General features: G+C 38.4%; 1 protein-coding gene across 1 annotated transcript in view; it reads left to right on the top strand.

Moving 5' to 3' along the window:
- The window catches only part of LOC138704812 (receptor-type guanylate cyclase Gyc76C-like), a 934849-nt gene that overhangs the window by 379207 nt on the left and 531169 nt on the right, over positions 1-24473 (top strand). Inside the window, exon 3 of the mRNA XM_069833089.1 lies at positions 13804-13879. The gene's annotated coding sequence lies outside the window, so the exon portion shown is untranslated. The remainder of the gene's footprint in view (positions 1-13803; positions 13880-24473) is intronic.

Genomic DNA, 24473 nt, shown 5'->3' with positions numbered 1-24473 from the left:
GCGTTTAATTATCTTCGAATTTTCCTCTTTCTACGTTCTTTATTTCCACAGCGATTTGTTCATCTTCTTGGAAGGTACAGTACTTCCATCAGTCCGCATCTCTCGGCGTGCCTACATCCACACGTCAAAACAGACAGTAACGCCATCACTGCTTTTCGATAATCGTTCCTTGCGCGAGCTATACCGAGACCAGAGTGCTGCATTGGAGTTAAATCGCTCGTTTGAACTCGGTCGAGTGTCGCACCCTCGAGTGAGATACGATCGGTCGTGATACGATCGTAATAAATAGAAGCACAGTGCAAGGTCATCTCACCGACATGTCTTATCTTGTATGGAAGGCGACAGATAAGATACGCATATATTTTTGCTCACACGGTAAAAACAAGGCTTTATTTTCTGCGTTTATGACAAACGTTTAATGAAACAGTCAATGGAACGTACCAAAACAGGAATATGAAGTTACAAATAAAATAGTATGAAAAACTTCGATATACAGTTATTATTGCTAATTAATAATTATTCAATATTTGATTTACCACATATATAATATGATAGGTCCATACATGGTGTTCCGCCTATATATTGCGACAATGTAGAAACGTTTTACAAAATATTATTGATATAGCAGTAGATTAATAACAATATTAGTACAGAGATAACGTCACAGAAAATATAATGAAACGAATAATCATGCTGCACAACTGTTACAGACGCAAAGATTGATACACTAATTATTAGAGATTATTATTATTATTATTATTATTATTATTATTATTACTAGAAAACTTGATACAGTTCTTGCATTATCGTGATTGTGTTCTCCGTTTATAATAATTACATTTACATCCAATATCATCTATCAGATGTGGCAAAAACAAAATCACTCCTGTGTGGGGGGGGGGGAACATTTAGGCCTACCTACAACATTTATATTACATTTTAAAGCAAGTTTTGTAGTTGTAGGCTACTATGGAGAAGTTAGTTAAACACTGCAAAGTTTTGAAATGATAAACATCTATGATGGTACTACACAGTTCATCACTGTAACAAGAACGAATGTCTAACGCTCGGCTTTTACCGTTCGAGGATTTATCACTCGTTACAATTTTACCCATCATGCATGTACGCTACCGATCGGATTATGCTATGAATTACTTGGCGCTCGAGCGAAAACGTCCGATGCAGACCTCTGACCGAGACACTTCAAGAAGATTTCTTTCAATTAAAAAGGCCAATTTCTTTTGATGAATAATTATTTTATAATAGATAAAAATCTCTCTGTCAACACGGAATAAATGCCGCATCACATTCATTCAAGGAGAGCTTTATCGTATGAGAAGAAGGTCGCCAATATATACGATGATCTGCACGTCTCTTCGGAATAGGAGGCACGGCGAAGCACGGCTTGGTAAGCCCTGCGCCATAATAAACAATGCAGAATTGTAATACGATCCAGAATGTGTGCTTCCCACGTAAATCATGTTACGAGTGCGTGGGTTTAACAGCAGTATAAAAATACTCCGTGATTCAGCCCTCTGTGTTATGGAGAAGTGACCTGTTGCTGTTGTGCCGCCCACGCGGCCAGCCAGTGAAGTGACCGGCACTCTGCTTCAGTCTGTCGGCGGCCACAGGCCAAAATGTCATGTTTCGCCAAGCGTCGTCAAAAATTAACCAGGCATGTTTGCCAAGTTCTCACAAAGGTCTCGTCATATATCATTGCATAAACCATACATCTCAGTCTTTGTGTGAGATACGGAACGCAAAGTGAAACCGTTTTATACAGAAACTGAACTCTCAGTAGCTGAAAAGAATTACCAAACATTAATAAATTCTCCTTTTCAGAATCACTTCTTTGTGTTGAAACGTGACACATACCAACTACCAATAGAATGTCAGCAATTTTGTGAAAACGTTGCTGACCAAAAATCTATGGGAACAAGTTAGCTTTTCCTGTCAAAAGTAATAGACATTTATTCCATTACTCATTGAGAGTTCAGTCGGTGATTCATAATCCCCATTAGGACAGAACAGTAAAAAGGACTCAAATCTTGAAAATATAAATAATGGTAATAAAATATTAGGCTATCATCACGAATTACTTACTTAAATGGCTTTTAAAGACACCGAAGGTTCATTGCCGCTCTCACAAAAGCCCGCGGTCTGTCCCTATCCTGAGCAAGATTAGGCTTAATCCAGTCTCATTATATCCCACCTCCCTCAAATCCATTTTAATATTATCTTCCCATCTACGTCTCAGCCTCCTCAAAGGTCTTTTTTCCTCAGATCTTCCAACTAATACTCTATATGCATATCTGGATTCACCCATACGTGCTACATGCCCTGCCCATCTCAAACGTCTGGATTTAATGTTCCTAATGTCAGGTAAAAATACAATACATGCAGTTCTGCGTTGTGTAACTTTCTCCATTCTCCCGTAACTTCATCCCTCTTAGCCCCAAATATTTTCCTAAGCACCTTATTCTCAAACACCCTTAACCTATATTCCTCTCTCAAAGTGAGAGCCCAAGTTTAACAACCATATAGAACAACAGGTAATATAACTGTTTTATAAATTCCAACTTTCAGATTTTTTGGCAGCAGACTGGATGATAAAAGCTTCTCAACCGAATAATAAGAAGCATTTCCCATATTTATTCTGTGCTTAATTTCCTCCCGAGTATCATTTATATTTGTTACTGTTCTCCCAGGTATTTGAATTTTTCCACCTCTTCAAAGAATAAATTTCCAATTTTTATGTTTCCATTGCGTACAATATTCTCGTCACGAGACATAATCATATACTTTGTCTTTTCGGGATTTACTTTCAACATTGTTGCCATATAAATTAACATTTTTAAAATCTATACAGCCCTTGTAGGCCTCTCGCCTATTTTCGAAGAAGATGTAATCTAACATCATCAGACAGCTAACAACAAAATGCACGACACAGAAACACCTCCCAGTTAGCATACATCATTTATTACAAGATAGGGATACACAAGAAGTCCTGTGTTACGAATACAAATTTCAAATTACCGTTATTTCCCGTAACTATGGTCCTGGAACACAACTATAGTCCACGATACAACCATTCAAATTTGTACTCCATAACGTAGTACCTCGTTTATCTATATTTTTTCTGTACTGTAGTTTGAAGTCAAGACACTGCAGATATTTACGAACGGTCTTTGTTACTTCTACAATGTTCTTGAATGGTTGTATCTTGGACCATAGTTATGGGAAATGACGGTACTCCTTTTATGTTCAAAAAAAAAAGTATTTGTGCTCCGAAAATATTCGTTCTACGTGTAATCACTAACAAGTCCCATCCGAGAGAGAAGGTAGGCGATAGGACAAGCGTTTATAAAAGTTGTTACTTTTATTTTCTTTACCACTGTAGATGGGGTGATCTTTTGTAGTAAATTATTTTTATGCAGACGTGGTAAAGGCAGGCCCAAACTTTAACGAGAAAAAAATGTAAATAATTTTATAGGTACTAAGCATCATCTCCGAGTAGTTCGGCAGTAGGGAATGTCTTCGCAATATTTTGCAGAATTTAATAAAATTGTGATCGGTTTCTAATGGTTACCATGTTTATGATTAAATCCGAAGTTAGCGGATTCAAACCCGGCCGAGAATTATTCACTTTTAGGGGCAGTAAAATTCCTTAGCATAGTTTTATTTCGAGATATCTTTCTCACTCCTATTATAGGCATCCTACAAGCAAAACTCAGCTCGAACTTCTCGTGCCGCGCATGCTATACCCGTCTTACCCCCCTGCAGTAGGCTTGAGAACATGCTGGGAACTGGAGCATACGTCATCTGCGCGAGACTGTCACGCCCGCTGGTTTATGCGCACCGAGTTTTCCTTGTTGTATGCCTATAGCACGCTGATTGGTTTATTTCCCTAGAATGGCATGCCATAAATTTCGCTTTTAAGCCTGCCTTGCGTTCTTTTCATCTTAGGATGGAAACTTACAGGCACAGCTTGTGTAGAACTTCGTTTAATCTCACATCAAATTCTCTGTTTGCTCATTTAATTTTGACCACCTATGTACTTGTAGTTAAGTAATTGCTCTCCCACGCAGACGCCGAGTGCCAACTTACATTCACTCGTACACATACATGGACACGAGAGACGATGCGCAGATTTCTGTTGGTATGTTAGCGCAAAGCTCCTACAATTAGCATCTTTAGTAAACAGCCATGCACTCACGGCTATTTCTAATTCACGTCTGAACCGAACTTCCTCTGCCACTTCCCGTGCAAAGGTGTTAGTAGATGGATGTACTGTATATTAAATCATTTTACAGCTCTAATTACTGATAGTGTAGGGTAATTCATTATTTAATACGAATAAATTATAAATTCTTATACTACCGTATCAGGAAAAGAAAACTATATCTGACGTGCTGTAATGGCCTCAAAGTAAAATAATGAAGATAGGGAAGATAGATCCTAGATCCTAGAAGAAATAAAGTGGGTCATTCTTGGTCGTATAATATAAATTATTACCATCAGAAATTGGCGAATTCAAATTTGTGACAGGGAAGTTTCATGGTTTCCTTCCGAAGAAAGGAAGAGTTTAAGATTCCATTATTTGCAGCATAAAACAATTGTTAATATTTTAGAAATCTCGGGGAAAATTAAACGCCGTTTTATGAAATTCGCGAATTCAAATCTGTGGCAGAGCGTTTCATGGTTTCCTTCCGAAGAGAGGAAAAGTTTAAGGTTCCATGATTTGCAGCATAAAACAATTGTTAATATTTTAGAAATCTCTGGGAAAATTAAACGATATTTTTTTTTTTAAATTCGGGAATTCAAATCTGTGGCAGAGCAGTTTCATGGTTTCCTTCCGAAGAAAGGTAAAGTTTAAGATTCCATGATTTGCAGCATGAAACAGTTAGAAATCTCGGGGAAAATTAAAAGACGTTCTATGAAATTCGCGAATTCAAATCTGTCGCAGAGAAGTTTCATGGTTTCCTTCCGAAGAAAGAAAAAGTTTAAGGTTCCATGATTTGCAGCATAAAACAATTGTTAGTATTTTAGAAATCTCCGGGAAAATTTAACGACATTTTATGGACCGCATCATAATTAAAGTAACTTACTATTTATCATTCTCAACTATTACTTGATTATCCATGATAATGAATTTCGCCTGACAGATTTCCCCACCTCACAGAAGGAATTCGATGTTACTAGTTCAGTAGAATACAGAAATATCTAGGTAAATATATGAAGTCAATGGGAACCAACCAATCAACATACTCTAGACAACCGATTAATGAAAATTGAGTCAACTATTTAGTAAAAACCGAATTAACCAATAAATAAAAATCCAGCCAATCATTTTATATAACCGATTCAACCAAACACAAAAAACGAATCAGTCAAACTAAATAATAAACCAGCCAGTTAACCAAACTAAGTGGCCAGCCAGTATTTTTAGAAATGATCTTCGATAATAGATTAAGTTATTTTGGATAATCAACTGGCTACGGACTGAAAGGTCCCGAGCTCAATGTAGAGTGGCGGTGGTTGTGGGATATTTCTCATTACCAAAACTTCAGAACGGCCCTGGGGTTAAAAGGCGCGACGATGACAGAATGGAACTGTACCACCATGATTTCCATTCGCTTCCATGGCGTTTAAGGGGAACACCTTTACCTTTTATTTTGGAGAGAAAAGAGAGGAAAAATTTACCTAATAGTGTTAAATTCAGCAAGTAAATATCATTCAAACATAGACATTACGATAACATTCGGACTTCAGAGTTTATAAGTAATTTCACTTCCATTATCAGGCTATTTGCTTCCGTATTATCTGTATCTAAAAATAAAGTGAAGACCAATTTACTTGTATGTTATAAATAATAGAGAAAATAGGTACTGCATTTAAATTGTTTGCTGATATACTTGTTTTCCCCGTTATTGTTTTTAACTAATAACCTTTCAAGTTATTCCTTTTCCATTAAATATTGCTTACAAGAGAACTCTCAATGAGCTCATGTCGAAACTTCCCCTCAAATTACGCATATGCATTTCCACAGCAAATATAGGAAAAAAATCTGCTAATATTATCATAAGTGCATGAAAGAAACAATGGCGCTTACATGACAAGGCAGATGAGTTGCCATTCTCGTGAACGCCCACATGGTCACGTGACAAACGAGATAAGCTCGAGCAGTTGACGCGCTTCGTCAGTTGAATACAGCTCAGTGAACAATATCTAATCAATTTTTCGATCATCTTTTATTCAGGCTTTAATTTGGCAACCTTGTTGTTAATATGAATAGTTATTTCTTTTTAATTTGTCGATCTGTAAAAATCTAACAATATGCGCGGTTTGAGGCGAGGCTTTGACATGAGTTCATTAATAATTCCCTTTTTGAATGAACGCTAATGACAATGTAGATTGCATTATTTAGTAATTGGTGTCACAAGACAGCGAATACACGTCCGATATTAATCCAAAATTATTTCGTCCACACTGCTTCATAACTGCTTATCATCCTACACCAGAATTGTTTCGTTCATCTGCCACATAAACTGTTTTGTTAATCTGTTAGATAGCTCTTTCGTTCGTCTACCACAGCTGTTTTGTTCATCTACACATAGCTGTTTTGTTCATCTACACATAGCTGTTTTGTTCATCTACACATAACTGTTTTGTTCATCTACACATAGCTGTTTTGTTCATCTACATATAGCTGTTTTGTTCATCTACACATAGCTGTTTTGTTCATCTACACATAGCTGTTTTGTTCATCTACACATAGCTGTTTTGTTCATCTACACATAGCTGTTTTGTTCATCTACATATAGCTGTTTTGTTCATCTACACATAGCTGTTTTGTTCATTTAGCCTACACATAGTTATTTTGTTCATCTACATATAGCTGTTTTGCTCATCTACACTTAGCTGTTTTGTTCATCTGCATATAGCTGTTTTGTTCATCTACACATAGCTGTTTTGTTCATTTAGCCTACACATAGTTGTTTTGTTCATCTACATATAGCTGTTTTGCTCATCTACATATAGCTGTTTTGTTCATCTACACATAGCTGTTTTGTTCATCTACACATAGCTGTTTTGTTCATCTACACATAGCTGTTTTGTTCATCTACACATAGCTGTTTTGTTCATCTACACATAGCTGTTTTGTTCATCTACATATAGCTGTTTTGTTCATCTACACATAGCTGTTTTGTTCATCTACATATAGCTGTTTTGTTCATCTACACATAGCTGTTTTGTTCATTTAGCCTACACATAGTTGTTTTGTTCATCTACATATAGCTGTTTTGCTCATCTACACTTAGCTGTTTTGTTCATCTACATATAGCTGTTTTGTTCATGTACACATAGCTGTTTTGTTCATCTACACATAGCTGTTTTGTTCATCTACACATAGCTGTTTTGTTCATCTACATATAGCTGTTTTGTTCATCTACACATAGCTGTTTTGTTCATTTAGCCTACACATAGTTGTTTTGTTCATCTACACATAGCTGTTTTGTTCATCTACATATAGCTGTTTTGTTCATGTACACATAGCTGTTTTGTTCATCTACACATAGCTGTTTTGGTCTTCTATACATAGCTGTTTTGTTCATCTACACATAGCTGTTTTGTTCATCTACACATAGCTGTTTTGTTCATCTACACATAGCTGTTTTGTTCATCTACACATAGCTGTTTTGCTCATCTACATATAGCTGTTTTGTTCATCTACACATAGCTGTTTTGTTCATCTACACATAGCTGTTTTGTTCATCTACACATAGCTGTTTTGTTCATCTACACATAGCTGTTTTGTTCATCTACACATAGCTGTTTTGTTCATCTACACATAGCTGTTTTGTTCATCTACACATAGCTGTTTTGTTCATCTACACATAGCTGTTTTGCTCATCTACATATAGCTGTTTTGTTCATCTACATATAGCTGTTTTGTTCATCTACACATAGCTGTTTTGTTCATCTACACATAGCTGTTTTGTTCATCTACACATAGCTGTTTTGTTCATCTACACATAGCTGTTTTGTTCATCTACACATAGCTGTTTTGTTCATCTACATATAGCTGTTTTGTTCATCTACACATAGCTGTTTTGTTCATCTACACATAGCTGTTTTGTTCATCTACACATAGCTGTTTTGTTCATCTACACATAGCTGTTTTGTTCATCTACACATAGCTGTTTTGTTCATCTACACATAGCTGTTTTGTTCATCTACACATAGCTGTTTTGTTCATCTACACATAGCTGTTTTGTTCATCTACACATAGCTGTTTTGTTCATCTACACATAGCTGTTTTGTTCATCTACACATAGCTGTTTTGTTCATCTACACATAGCTGTTTTGTTCATCTACACATAGCTGTTTTGTTCATCTACACATAGCTGTTTTGTTCATCTACACATAGCTGTTTTGTTCATCTACACATAGCTGTTTTGTTCATCTACACATAGCTGTTTTGTTCATCTACACATAGCTGTTTTGTTCATCTACACATAGCTGTTTTGTTCATCTACACATAGCTGTTTTGTTCATCTACACATAGCTGTTTTGTTCATCTACACATAGCTGTTTCGTTCATCTGACCATAACTGTTTTGTTCATCTGCCAGAACTATTTTGTTCATCTCACTCATGGCTGATTTGTTCATTTCATCATTTGTTACGTAACTGTTTTGATCATCAGCCAGAACAATTTTGTTCGACTCATAGCAGTTTTGTTCAGTTGTTACATAACTGTTTTGTTAATCTGAAAAAGAGCTGTTTTGTTGGCCTGCCACAGAATTGTTTTGTTGGCCTGCCACATGTTTTTTTCATCGTGCCCCAGTACTGTTTCTTGCTACAGAAATGTTTTGTTCATCCTGCCTCAGAACTGTTTCGTCCATCTTACTGACGACCTACAGATGTTTCATTCATCCTGGTCTAGAACTGCTTCGACCGCTCTGATCCTAAATTACTGTTTCCTTCATTCTGATTCCGAATTCTGTCGTCCATGTTGACCCGTTACTTTTTCGTACACAAATCCGCAGTTTCTCGGGAAGCGTACATGAATGTTTAATGACAACACCAAGTGACCTCACGAAACTTACGTGAATACTATTCAGTTTGGCAGCTAAATAAATGTTTTTAATCCTTTTGTTTAGTAGTCAAAACACAAAAACAAGCACAAAGAACAGTACCAAGAACTACCTGCGTATGTTAGCACTCGATGCAACAAAGATTCCTCTTTATTCACAGCGCCTCGAGGGATGAATGGCGGCACTTTAAAGAAACAAACGGATGAGTTCTAAAACATGAAAATACTTTCTTTGTCGTGCTCTTTCCTCGATTAGTTTTTAGTATATGTTCCACGTCTACTGATACGAGACTTTTTTTTTCTCAAAGTGTAGCGGCAAACCAGTCTTTAGTATACATATCGTTTATCAATTTCATCACCCCCGCATCCACATTACCGTCTCCATCATGACAACTAAAACAGCAATCACTATTGTTAACACTACATCAACCAACATCACCACCGTCTCTAAAATTAGTGCATCCACCACCACTGCCCCATTTACGACTATTGCATCCACCACCACCACCATTGCTGCTATTTCCATTACTATAGTCCCGTCGCTCTTATTTCCGGCAGCCAATCACGTTGCAAGTCGGCTACATTTAAACGTGTGCGTCTTGTCATTGGCTGCTGATGACGTTATGCACTTCCTAAGGCTCGATAAATACTTAATATAATCGCCTGCCATTTTAGTTCTTTCGTTGGCGTTCGCAGAAAGCAAATGAGGACATTATTTGCCGCTCAATTATTTGCTCAATTATAATGTGTTTGATTTATTATCATAGGAGCTACGACATGATAATGTTTAACGGTGCGGCAAATAGTTTCCTCATCTGGTAGCTCGGCAACTAAAGAACAAAAATGGCGAACATTACTACTTACCTAGACTTCATAGAGCCTTCACTTTCTAAGGCGTAAGCAAAGAGGAGGAGTCACTCCGGAAATAACAGCGACGCGACTATAGTAGCGTTAGCGAAAAAGAGATCGCTAACAAGGACACAGAAATATTAATAAGTAACAAAAACCGATCGTTGTAGCCAGCGTATATCTTGTGGCCTAGCCAAAAAAAAAGTTTACATTTTAATTAAGATGTATAAGAAATAACTATAAAATATAATCTTTTAATATAAATAATGTTAAATAAAAAATAACTTTCAAAGTCTAAGCACTGGTAACACCGGTCAGATGGACGCTTCGCCTTTGGCTGTGTCTTTCATACAGTAGGTGCCCAATATTGAATTAATTTTTGCACTTTGAACAAAAATATGATTATCTTTCAAACGTACACTTGTATTACAACATACATACGTCCGTAAAATTCTATGTGCGTGGAGAGTTAGGCTCTGGCAGAGAATGAATACAAGTTTGTTCAAGGTCATAACGAGTTGTTAAAATCACTTCAATATTGTGATGATTTTCTGATCTGACTCGGTTAAATTGCAAATATTTCTTGAAAGTAACTACTTCAAAGCAACATGTACTGTAAGTACGTTGTAATTTCTACCCATCTTGGAATGAATAGACCTAGTAACAACGTCAATAGTTGCTTGTGTGATTGCTGACTGCCTTTTTGTGAAGTGCTCCATACGTGCGGAATGTTGCAGTCCAGTGATTGACTCCCATTGCAGCAGATGGTAGATGCAGGCGAAGTGAAAAAAGCAAACCAATCACATTGGCATCTGGAAACATGTTCACTCTATACAGTCCATTGAGATTCGGGTTACATAAGTAAAACTCCAGCATGTGTGAAATGTTTACTACTCATTAATTGTATTGACAGCAGCATTTGCTCGGAATCGTTTGAAGCTGATGGGAGAATTTTAGGAATTTTAAAATTTAATTGAAAAATGACTCTTTTCAGATGTAGGAATACAGAGCGGTACCAAATACCGCAATTGAAATCCCGTGCGTGATAGAGGATTAGTAATTATGAAATTGAAGGAAGTTCCATATTAAGTTCTGCGGTGGGTGAGTGATAAAACCTTCAGCCTGTCACGCGGGCAGTTCGGGTTCGAGTTCCGGTGAAGTCTCTGATGTTTCATTGAAGAATCCATAGTGACAATTTTGCACACAAGGTTGCATTTGGATTTTTCTCAGGGTTCTCCCGTTTCCCAATATTAGGCATCTACATAATTCCGTGAACATTTCTCCATTTTGTCGTCATTCAGTAGCATTCCCCAAACGCCAGCTGGCGACGCACGGATGGGACTGGCCTGGGGAGGAGTAGAGTGGCCTGCTTGAATCCTGGGTACGCAGCAAACCTTAGTGTAGTCAGCCAGTGTGGGTTTGAGAATGCGCCTAGGTTGAGTATTAACGCAATAGATCTTGAAAGGTCGCAGTGCTGGGTCATAATGCCACCTTTCTTAAATTCACTCCATTCCATTTTAATTCAATAGTTATTAAGTAACTTATTGAGATGAATACCAGTAGTCAAATGGGGTAAGAGCTTGATGTAATAGAGTTCAGATAGCAAGAAACTGGTCATCTGGAGCAATTGCAACATTCTAAAGTGCAGCGACATGTAACCCTACTTTGCCGTAGAGCATAGCAACCTCTTCGAAAAATGATACTGGTAAGTGTAGAACAGCTATCATCAGCACAGAGCACCCTGGGGCTAGCGTCTCTTACCCTCGGAGAACACACTGCACTATGGTGCTATCGTAGCTGCTAGCGGGTATGCTCTCTACCTTTTCCTGCTGCACGACGGGGCACATGGAACGGCTCCGCTTACCTTTATCCACTTCAGCGACCACTGGTCTAGAAGAAAAAACGGTTCTGCAGACAGAAAAATGATTATTTTGTAGTAATTTTTATTTCCTTTAATCAACGAAATAACGATAATCCTACATAATCGATACACTGCACAATGGTGGTGGTGGTGGTGGTGGTTCAAACTATTGATCGAATCCCTTTTGAGACTCTTTTGTGATGTTTATATAGATTGTTACAGAAATAAGTAAGAATTTTTTTAAGAAAGTTTGATTGTATCTGAGGTAGTCATTTAAAGTAAGGGGAGCATATAATCCCCGACACGTAATTTTGGCACTATGCAATGCCAGATTGCCGTCTATCCGCCTCGAAGTTAGGCAGCCGGTGGAGCACTTAGAGCAGTAGTGTCTGAGTTGTAAGCTCCGAAACCGGTTGTGATGCTAGAGTCGTCCAGTCGGAGCGTGAACTTGCTTATGTCTGTGGAAGCACCGGTGCACGCAACGAGTTATAGTGGAGCGCTCCGCTCCGTTTAGGCTGTGTCTGACAACGCTGACTTAAAGGCCTACTTTCATTTTTTTGTCCAACGGTGTATCGAATTTAGTTATGTAATGAAGGCAATGGCAGACACTTTGAACACTTGGTGTAAGAACTCTCCAGTAAATTTCAGTAAAAACTGATTTGTCACTTCTTTCTTCTCTTCTTCAAATATCCTTATTTAGGACCCTATAACATCACAGTATTTTTAAAAATACTTCGTATTTTTTTTCCTCTTTCATCCCACAGTCATTTAACACGCTACCACTGGATACCTATCCTCCAGGTTACGCAATGACGACTTTAGCGTCACGTAGGCCTACCGCGAAAATGACTTGTCGGGAACACCATGTTCCTTTAGGCCTATTTAAAATGGTTCGCTTGGAGTCAAACATTCAGTATTTATTTCTGAAACACTATGTATAGTGAATGTAGCTTATTGCGGACGCCGGTTTCCAACACGTGATGCGCGGCCCTCTTGTCCGACATTTCTCTCAAACTGGTGCACGGCGGAACGAAAGAATAAATAATTTGGGAATATGAACTGATCGACGAAGTTCAATGATGTAACAACTAGATGACAGCATTGTAAACCTGACAAATGTCGTTACCGTCAAAGCCTATAAGGCCGAGCAATCTGGGTATGTACTTTTCTCCAGTCAGGAGATAAACCGTGAAAGGAACGTGTTTACTTTTGCGTCATCTATTGAAGCGAAGTAGATAGATAATATTAAAGTTATAACGTCAGTTTAAAAATCATGCGCTCTCCTGCATATGTTATTTCCTGTATGGAGGGATTAAAAGACCAGGAGATTAACCGTGATCTAATTTTGTAACTAGGGTAGTATAAAAATGTGTATATCAGTGTTATTGTTTGTGCTTTGAGAGATAGCCAATAGAGATAAGAGTACCCACGTGTGTGACCTTATGACATCTTATGACATCAACATTCATTCACAGCATCACCCCGCTCCGTCTCATTCCCTGGAGACTTTCTCGTGGTTGGCGTACAGCATGATCTAGGGTAAAAATCAACATTAAAATATTTACCAAAGACAATGCTAAGTAAATCTCCATTTATTTTAACCTTTTCAAAGGAAGACCCATTAGTTTGTGTCCAGGAGAAAACTTTTTCTGAAAATGGAACTTGCATGCCGTTCAAGTACATTTGACATTACATTACTTTCTCTAAACTTTGTATTGTGAGAAAGAGGAAATAATTCGTTGCTATGTAATGCTCCGCAACTCTTCCGTTCACGCAAAGAAGCAGAGCGACATGAATAGGAGGAAGAGTAGGGATGCTGGAACACATTCACTGGCTGTCTGCCGAAAACAGATATCCCATTCAGGACACATCGCTGTGGGTGATGTGAAGCAGAACGGCCAGTGTTTTGACAATCAGGGGGACCGACCTCTCATCTTCTATTACAATAGATAAACAAACTGCTGTGTTCACACAATCAATTCCTTCTGTTTCAGATCATGTTGGCACCACAACTCCGGAAGCGCCTCAGACTCACTTCTCTCTTCCTTGGAACCCAGCACGTCTCCTGAGGTGAGTACTCATTTCTTTCTTAAGTTCGCATTCCAGAATATTTATTATAAAACTATGCATAATACTTCGAAAAGGGGTTGACCAAGGAAATGCGTTAAGAATGGGAAGTATGTTCACCTCTTTATTATATGCTGATATAGGCCTAGTAGTTTACTTAGTTGGTATTTTTACTATTGCTTTCTCATTCGATCCACGAAAGGAGCGAACAAAAACCCATCTGCACCGTGACCAGTCGACATATTGAACGTAACATCTTTTGCGAAAAAGTGAGATGATTAAAACTCGACACATGCACAGCTCAAAAGAATATCAAAGAATACTCCAAAAGAATACCACAGAAATACCTCAATAAATTTCCTAACAATCACCAGATTTATAGAAACCACAGAATTGGTTCAACAAGTTTTCTAACGGTCATCCGATTTAAAGAAATCGCAATTGCCTCAATAAGAGCATGTTCCAAATCTCAGCGCTGAGCAATCTGATGGCATCACGGTGTTCCGAATTTCAACGGTGACGTCACTGATCATCCACCGGTGTCGCACCGGTTCCATCAGCTTGCAGAGGTGGTGGCAGTCTCCATCAGTGAATCTGATTGGTTCTTGCATAGGGCGGGAATTAAAAACGAATGACATCGTGCACTGTTGTGTCATGGCGGTGTGTTCTGCTTTAGTTCTGATGTATTGTTTGTAATGAGCACACCATAAAAACAATATGTTAATGGCTTATGAGCGAACATGTCAACGGACCAGTTATTACTACCGGTTTAAGAAATGAATTGTTCATGCTCTCTTTTCTTTGAACAAGATGACAGTGCGGAATTTTCGCAAAATCTTGCTAGCGTAGCACAGACAACAACTTGTACAGCCGCCATGATAGCCATCGAACCTACCAGCAGTTTTGTTCCTATTTCGTTGCAGCGTGACGTCATTGTTGTCCACCGGTCCGGTGAGATTCAAAATACGCTGTACGTTTCCTAACAGCGACCAGATTTAATTGATCATCGTTATGTGTCAGTAAGTTACGCTAATTGTCTGAAACAAGTATTCTGAAATGTTTTCTCGCTGTACAGTTCGGGCACAAATTCATGGTCTTCAGTGTTGTTCAGAGAAAATGTACGTTTGGTGCCAAATCTGCTTGATATAGGCTAACATAGTCGAATTAATTCGTACGTTTTTCCAACGGAGCCCTCTAAATCAATCCGACGTGCAAGTAGGGAGCTAAATTTACCTCGTTCGACAGTAGACGATGTCGTCCATAAAAGGTTGCGCCTACTGGCGTACAAACTTTAGATTCGTCATCAAATCAAACCTGAAGGCAAGTCGCGACGAAGGACATTCGCGGAGACAATTCTGGCAAAAATTGATGAAAATTAAGCATTCCTGGATATGGTTGTTTCTCGGACAAGGCTACATTCTACATTTCCGGGAAGGTTAACAAACACAATTGCCACATATTGGGGGACGGAACATTCCCACACAGTGGAAGTGTATGAACGAAACTCCCCGAAACTGTGTGTGTGTGTGTGTGTGTGTGTGTGTGTGTGTGCGTGCGTGCGTGCGTGCGTGCGTGCGTGCGTGTGCGCGCGCGCATTGTTGAAGGACAGAATCATAGGCCCATTCTTTTTCGCGGAGCATACGTACCTATACATGATGCAGTTGTACGCTATGACACAACTTCCTCCTAACGTGATCTTCCAACAAGATGAGACGCCATGCCATTATACGGATATTGTGAGAGATTTCTTGGATAATGAGTTCCCTCAACGCTGGATTGGAAGAGGTAGTTCTTCGATTGCATGGCCCCCTAGAAGCCCAGACATTACGCCACTCGATTTTGTTCTGCGGGGGCTTGTCAAGAATCATGTTTACCAGACGCCGGTTCGTGATCAACCAGATTTGCGCCATCGCAATGTTGCAGCTATCGCAAATGTTACGCCTGCAATGCTGCAAAACACGTGGGGAGAGGTGGAATACAGATTGGACGTCTTCCGCGCCACTAATAATGCGCATGTCGAGGTGTATTAAGTATGTTAAAGCATATTTTTGAGTTACCCTACTCTTAGAAGTAAACAGAGTGTAAATATCAACAATACTTTTCAAGTAATAAAATAATGAAATGTTATGCGTTTAAGTCGGACACACTGTGCTTTGTAACTGAATTGCAGAAGAGAGATTAGAAATAATTGCCTTTGTACTTCTCCTGCATTCTCGCACTCGTTCGAGTCTACTCTATTTCGTTTTCGGCTCAATTTTCGGCAGTTCATTTAGGGACAAGATATAACTCACATCTGCTGCCGTAATCTTCGACGCTGGATAATATTCAGCTTTGAGTTCCTTCTGAAAGAAATGTATTTTATAAGGACGACTAAGTAATAGGATTTAGCGTATATTACTTACTACCAAGTACTATCAAACCACCAGACATACTATAGTACGTATTTTAAAAGAATTATGCGGTATATACTTACTGTATATTAATAATTTATAATACTATAGGGAAGTCATTTTATTTTTACTTCAGTTATTATCGTACCTGAGTTTTTTTTAATGCACTTCCCACCCATTTCTTCTACTAATGAAGTTCAACCGTCCTCCACACAGAACCAATGCCGCATATACAGTCAAAGTCGCCTTACGGTCATAGTAAACAGTATTGAGTTAGTGAGTATAGTACGTTCCAGAAATATGGTCGCGTTTTCCAGTGAAGAAAGAGCTTCAAATATTGAATAATATTTTGGCACAGATACTGTGCGTCCGTTTGCTTACGTCACATCCCGGTTTCCCCCACCCGCTTCTGCACGCCCCACTGTAAAGACTAGTGGTTGGGCTGTTTTTCTGAAAACATTTTCTGTTAGGAATTGGACGTCTACGCAATATTATACAACTGTTTAAAATAACTTAACAAAAAGGCTTCGTTAAGTAATTAACTGTCACGTGATTTCCCCCATTTCTACGATCCTGCGACATAATCATTTGGACGGACAGTAGATAGCATGTCTGAGTAGTTTTATCTTTTCGGATCTGGCAGAAGTGAAGATGAATTTACAGTACGTAAGGTACTCCTTTATAGAGTAGTTACAGAATTATTTCAACATGAGTTACTGGTACGAAGGACGAAACTGGTAATTGGAATTAGGTACAATAGTCTATAGTGCGAAAATATGCACAAAAGAACTGAAATGATTTAGTATTTATTTAGTATTTGTTTATTTAACCTGGTAGAGATAAAGCCGTCAGGCCTTCTCTGTCCCTCTACCAGGGGATTACAACTATAATATGAACAATAAAATTACAATTAACATTAAATTTACAATTAAAATTACAATAAAAATAAAGTACGACAAGATTACCTGATTAATGAAAGCTAGACATTTTATCATAGAAGTTAAGAACAAAGAATATTTTTGTATTTACTGAATTACAAATTAAACCTACAATAACAAAAATCTATAGTAATGAAATTACCGGATATTGAAAAATTTTGGATAGATTAAGAGAACTATTTACAAGAAACCATGTCTGAACGAGTCTCAATTACTGGCCAAGTGCCTAGTAAGTTTGCGTTTGAATTCAATTTTATTTCGACAGTCCTTGATGCTAGCAGGTAACGAATTCCAGAGTCTTGGCAGGGCTATTGTGAAAGAGGATGAGTATGAGGAGGTGCGATGGGATGGTACTGTTAGTATTGTTTCATGGCGAGAGCGTGTGTACAGATTGTGGTGGGAAGAAAGGTAAGTGAAGCGAGACGACAGGTACGAAGGAATAGAAGAGTTCAAGATTTCGAAGAGAAGTAGAAGTGAATGTAAATTTTTTTTCTTATCTAGTTTAAGCCAACCTATTGTTTCCAGGGATGGGGTAATATGATCATATTTACGAACATTGCTTACAAAACGTACACACAAGTTATGAGCACGTTGAAGTTTCGTTTTGTTGTCGCTGGAAAGGTCAGTCAGTAAAATGTCAGCATAGTCAAAATAGGGAAATACAAGGGACTTTTTTTAAGCAAGAGGGAAGATGAACATTTATCCTTTTTAGCACATGGATAATAGAATATACTTTTCTGCAGGTTTCTGTGATTTGCATGTCCTAGTTGAGATTATTATTCATGTGAATGCCAAGATTTTTTACCGAAGAACTGAAAGGGATATGCACTGTAGCCTACTTACTTTAACGGAGGAAATGTCGAGGTGCTTTACAGCGTCGGTTTGCCGTTTGTTTCCTAATATAATTGCTTGTGTCTTTCCAGGATTGATATTAAGATGGAATTTCTTTGTCCATGTCACAATCGAGTCAATGTCTTCGTTCAATTTATCTATAGCGTCATTTATTCGGTCTAAGCGGGAAGAGATGTAGCGTTGAAGATCGTCAGCATACAAGTGATAGTTACAATGCCTTACAAGAGATGTAATATCATTGACATATATTGTGAACAACAATGGTCCGAGTACCGAACCCTGTGGTATACCTGATGTTATGTTAAGCCAGGAAGAGCTTCGATTCCCGGATACAACACATTGTTGTCTTTCCCGTAAGTAGGATTCGAACCAACTCACAGCAGTCTCTGACAAATGCAGATTTCTCAATTTAAGGGTGAGCAGGTCAAAATTTACAGAGTCCACCATTTTCAGAAATGTGTTTAAATATCCATATTATGATTATTTTTTCAATTTAAATTCACTCTCTATATTGTACGCTAATGTGCTGTAGACAGTATAATATACACTGCATAATGAATACGTCCGCAGGGATAGCTCAGTTCGCGAGTAAAAACACTTACTGTGAATACTGTACTGTATTTTGATGAAAGAAAAACCTAATGAAAATTATCAAACTCAAAATCGTGATATTTCCTAGTTTATGTAAATGGATGAAGTACTTTTCTTCCCTTCTACATTTAGTAAAGTGATTTGTTTGTATTTTACGCTAGTATCATCAAACTCTGGTCATGAAAGGGGGTACCGAACAATGTTTCCGGTTCTCAACCGTTAATCCAAAGGTATAACCAGGTTAATATTAGAAATGTTAGTAAAAATAAAATGATGTCCCGGTATAAGGACAGTTTTTAGTAACTTCGAATTTCGATCCTGACGTATTTCGTGTTAGTTTCTGTTCATAGATTGATATGTATTTCGAATAAAGGATGTGATTACTTCCCCCTCATTGACAACTGCAGTGTTCATTCTAGCAACTCCAGTCTCTCAGTTGGAACTGCGTAATGGGCGACAGCGATAAATAAATAACGGAAGAACATCTGCAGTCACTGCTCTGTATATTATTGTTTCAGTGCGGTTTGCCGGGATCCAAACAAGCTCATCCATCTCCTTGGAGAAATAAATCTGACAGCCGTCCTAAATTTAACACGTCTACCTTACTTTTAAACCAAGGCTTTGGTGTGATCTATCTTGGGAAATTTGATTCTTGAGAAGCCTGCGTTAAAAATTAGTTACACATGTGCATTAATGTAGATTATTGACATTCTATGAACTGCACAAACGCTATAATGATATTATTTGGAGATCATGGAAGAGGTATGTTAGCGTGTACATCTAAAAGTACGCCTACAGGGTTGTTTCCGATCTCTGATAACGAATTTGAATGACATCATGTGCGTCAGGAGTCACACTACAGCTGAACTGTGGCGCGAGGTGACAGACCAGTAGTGAGTGATCTCATAGTCAGAGTGCATGGCGAGTCACAGCAGAAATTCCCAAGAAAATCGAGCCTTTTTGGGAGGGATACATTACGACCCTGTTCAATGCCAAGTACAGTTAAGTGAAAATAAAAGAAGCCTGCAATAAACGAGGTTTCGTTATTTCCAAGAAAGGCATCTTCTGTGTACTTAATGAGATTGGTAAAGCTCGAATGGATTTAATTTGTATCATCTCGTGGGGTGCGGCGACTTGTGACGGGGGTGGATTTGCTTGCTTTTTCCATTCTGAAATTAATTCCATCCGAGCTTTGCCAGTCTTATTAGGTACACACAAGATGCCTTTCTCGGAAATAACGAAACCACGTTTTTTTTGCAGGTTCCTATGATTTTCACGTAACTGTACATGGCATCGGAAAGGGTTAGGCTATTATTTATCCCTCCCAAAATGGCTCGAGTTTCTTGGGCATTGCTATTGTGATACACCGTGCACTCTGATTATGAAATCACTCACTACTGGTCTGTCACCTTTCGCCGCAATTCAGTTGTCGATGTGATTCCTGACGCACATGACATCATTCAAATTCGTTATGAGAGATCGGAAAGAACCCTTTTGTATTGACACATTTGGTAATGGTGAAAATTACGATAGTGTTGAGAACATTAAGGATGATGACGATAGCGAATAATACAATGACGGTAATCGCGATGACGATGAAAGTGACGTACACAAATTAAAGTTACAACAAAATTAATAATCCTTATACAATTGGTGATATTAACCAGATATTTATTTTGAAAATGTAAATTTGTTAGGGTTTTATTTTAAATCATAAACTGAACCGTGGTCCACACCTGTGGAGTAACGGTCAGCGCGTCTGGCCGCGAAACCAGGTGGCCCGGGTTCGAATCCCGGTCGGGGCAAGTTACCTGGTTGAGGTTTTTCCGGGGTTTTCCCTCAACCCAATACGAGCAAATGCTGGGTAACTTTCGGTGCTCGACCCTGGACTCATTTCACTGGCATTATCACCTTCATTTCATTCAGACGCTAAATAACCTAGATGTTGATACAGAGTCGTAAAATAACCCAATAAAATAAAAATAATAAAATAAACTGAACCTTATTTTATTCCTTTTTTAGTTATTAATTTATTGAAATATTGAGATAGATAAGTTCTTGAGAGGAACAAAAGGCTGTAGAAAGTTAGATATGATCAAGAATGAAGGAATCAGAAAAGAACTCAATATAAATTCATTAAATGTAAACATTCAAGACTACAGAAACAAATAGAGATATATTTAGAGCAGCCGTCGGCAAATTTGTACTCACGATGACATCACTGGATGCAAGCCACAATACATATGAATCGAGGAGTATAGAGCACACCATTCGGATTCCATTGGCGGACTGGCGATTGACGTAGACTACACAATAATTATTTATAGATTGACAGGTTATATTTTATTTTACCTTAATTTTTACTGTGCCACAAGAAGCTAGGAAAATACGTCACAATTTGCGACTCTTAATACAACTCGTAAATTTTCGTCTGTTAGTCACGATTTGGAAATATACTGAATGTAGAGCCAAACATAGCAGCTATGTAGGGTAGTGGCAGGTGACCTAAGATAGGACTAAATATATTTTTCTATAGAGAGCATTTTAAATAAATCTAAGTCAGTCTGGTGTGTTATAGGTCTACAGTGGAAACATTATTTATGTCCTCACTCAATTCCAGCTCAGTAACACGTTGGTCCACCTAGTAAATATTTTTAAAGTAATATTTCGATTTCCGTCTGTTACTACAGATACTAGTTGCTTTATGTTCAGATACATTTCTTCTATATATTTTCTTCATGCTTGGAATAACTCTTCTTTGTCGTATTTCCGTTAAGTGCAATGACATCGAGCAAATATTATTATAAAGAGAGATCCTTCCTAATTCCGCGGATGGATATTACCAATTCTACTGTATCAATATCTGTGTTTGCACCTAAAGCGAGAGATTAAACCACAATTTCATGCATCTTTGGTTTTATTTCTCATTCAGGTAGTGTTTCAATATCCCTCATCCTCCTTTGTAGTATTTTCCGTATGGGTAATTTCAAACTCTTAAAAACACCAGATCATTCGGGACAAATAATGTTAGCAACTTTATTCAGACATGTTTTAATGAACTCTCGTTCATTATAGCACTTAAATGATTTTACGATTTCCAAAGCAATAACATAACTCACGTTCAGTTCCCCTCGACTCATATCTTGTTTAATCATAATTTAGTACCGGAAATGTTATTTGAATTTAATTTTGTTAATGTTTTCGTTGATTCGCTCCGTCATGCCCTAAAAAAAAAAAGAAAATTATTTGTATCCTTATTTTCTACTGTATACATTTCCGTTTACACTTACATTGGTTATGTTCATGCTTATGATTTCGTGATAATCATTATGACGTGTCCTAATGTCGCTATATGTTTCATTTATAAGTGGCTATTAGAATTTTAGAACACAAGAGGCGTCTACAATGTCACCAGCTTTACCTGAAAGACTAGATTTGCATAATATATACGTCACTGTGTACGTTAACAGAAAACCACAATTCCAAGTCACACAGAGATTGTGTGCACTCGATGTGGGTCTCTGGCGTTTCGTCAGCCCACGCGAGTTGTGTGGATATAAAAGGGAAAAGTTGAGACGGTGTCGGGTGGAGTTCCCGGGTAGCTCAGTTGGTAGAGCGTTGGTACGTTCAACCCGCAACAATTTTACCCTTGAAATTATTCAAATCTGCTTTACAGGGAGCTTTACCTAAAGACTAGATTTGCATAATATATACGTCACTGTGTACGTTAACAGAAAACCACAATTGAGGACCGTTTTTGCAAAACTTGCTAACTGAAAAAAACTAAATTTTACAGGAGAGACAAAACACTATAGTAAGCAAGTTTTGCTGTTACTCTCACTTATAGCAAAAAGCAAGTTTTGAAAAAACGATCATACTTTGACATACTACAGTAAAGAGAAATAACCCAATTTTACTAAGACGCTTTGAACATCATGTAGAGACCTGCGTTATGTTAACGAATCCATCAAAATCTCAATTTTGTAAATTTTGCAGTTAGCAAGTTTTGCAAAAACGGTCCTCAATTTCAAATCAGACAGAGATTGTGTGCACTCGATGTGAGTCTCTGGGGTTTCGTCAGTCCACGCGAGTTGTGTGGATGTAAAGGGAAAAGTTGAGACGGTGTCGGGTGAAGTTCCCGGGTAGCTCAGTTGGTAGAGCGCTGGTACGTTCAACCAGAGGTCCCGAGATCGATACCCGGCCCCGCAACAATTTTTCCCTTGAAATTATTGAAATTATTCTTCATTATATTGGTTTGTAGAGGAAATAGTAGCCACGATTTAAATATAAAATCAGGGTACTTTTCGATGACTAAAGAGTTCGATGTGTAGGAAGTCTGTCTTTCCTATCTTTTTATATTACCTTCTAATAAATCTTTGTTTCACAAGTCATTTGGCTCATTGCACAAACTCCGTACTCAACCTCAAAGAGTATGGACTAAGATCCCGGTGTCTAGTGAGTCTAAATTTTGAGAGTTCAAATCCATGACGTAAAGACGAGGAATTCTTAAAGACGATTTTCTTCGAACAGCTGTTTTCTGTTTTCAGAGGGGTAGAGAAACTGGGACCGGGTCGTAGATTTAAGGGACATTAAGTAACTTTGTCTCTGAAATACTATTATTATTATTATTATTATTATTATTATTATTATTATTATTATTATTATTTGTTTCCAGTGCGTTACTATGTTGACTGAAATCCGATCAGCCTGTCATTGAATGAGAGAGCTACGTTCAGAATTTACCGACCATTTCTCGCCTGCGTCAAAATTTGGAGATAGTACAATGAGTTCATATTAGCAGCCTAAACTTTTTTAGTTGATTAACGACGAGGTTATTTAGCGTCGATGAGATTGGTGATAGCGAGATGGTATTTGGCGAGATGAGGCCGAGGATTTGCCATAGATTACCTGGCATTCACCTTACAGTTGGGGAAAACCTCGGGGAAAACCCAACCAGGTAATCAGTCCAAGCGGGGATCGAACCCGGGCCCGAGCGCAACTTCAGACCGGCAGGCAAGCGCCTTAACCAACTGAGCCACGCCGGTGGCTAGCCTATTTGTGCTTAGGTTTTCCTGTCCTCCACCAGTAATCTAAAGCATAGTATTATTCTTATTAAGGAAAGTTTTTTTTAATTTGGTTATTTAACGATGCTGTATCAACTACGAGGATATTTAGCGTCGATGAGATTGGTGATAGAGAGATGTTATTTGGCGAGATGAGGCCGAGGATTCGCCATAGATCACCTGGCATTCACCTTAACGTTGGGGAAAACCTCGGAAAAAACCCAACCAGGTAATCAGCCCAAGTGGGGATCGAACCCGGGCCCGAGCGCAACTTCAGACCGGCAGGCAAGCGCCTTAACCGACTGAGGCACGCCGGTGGCTAGCCTAAATGTGCTTAGGTTTTCCTGTCCTCCTCCAATAATCCAAAGCATAGTACTATTCTTATTGTTGTTAATGAAAGGTTTTTTAGTTTAACGACGCTGTATCAACTACGAGGTTATTTAGTGTTGATGAGATTGGTGATAGCGAGATGGTATTTGGCGAGATGAGGCCGAGGATTCGCCATAGATTACCTGGCATTCACTTTACAGTTGGGGAAAACCTCGGGGAAAACCCAACCAGGTAATCAGCCCAAGCGGGGATCGAACCCGGGCCCGAGCGCAACTTCAGACCGGCAGGCAAGCGCCTTAACCGACTGAGCAACGCCGGTGGCTAGCCTAAATGTGCTTAGGTTTTCCTGTCCTCCACCAGTAATCCAAAGCATAGTACAACTCGTATTATTGTTAGTGAAAGGTATTGAGAGGCAAGGAATGGCAGTGGTTAC

This window comes from Periplaneta americana, chromosome 8, assembly GCF_040183065.1.
Source record: "Periplaneta americana isolate PAMFEO1 chromosome 8, P.americana_PAMFEO1_priV1, whole genome shotgun sequence".
NCBI classification, from domain to species: domain Eukaryota; kingdom Metazoa; phylum Arthropoda; class Insecta; order Blattodea; family Blattidae; genus Periplaneta; species Periplaneta americana.
Note: the sequence above shows the minus strand (reverse complement) of the source record. Positions and strands in the feature narration are given on the sequence as shown.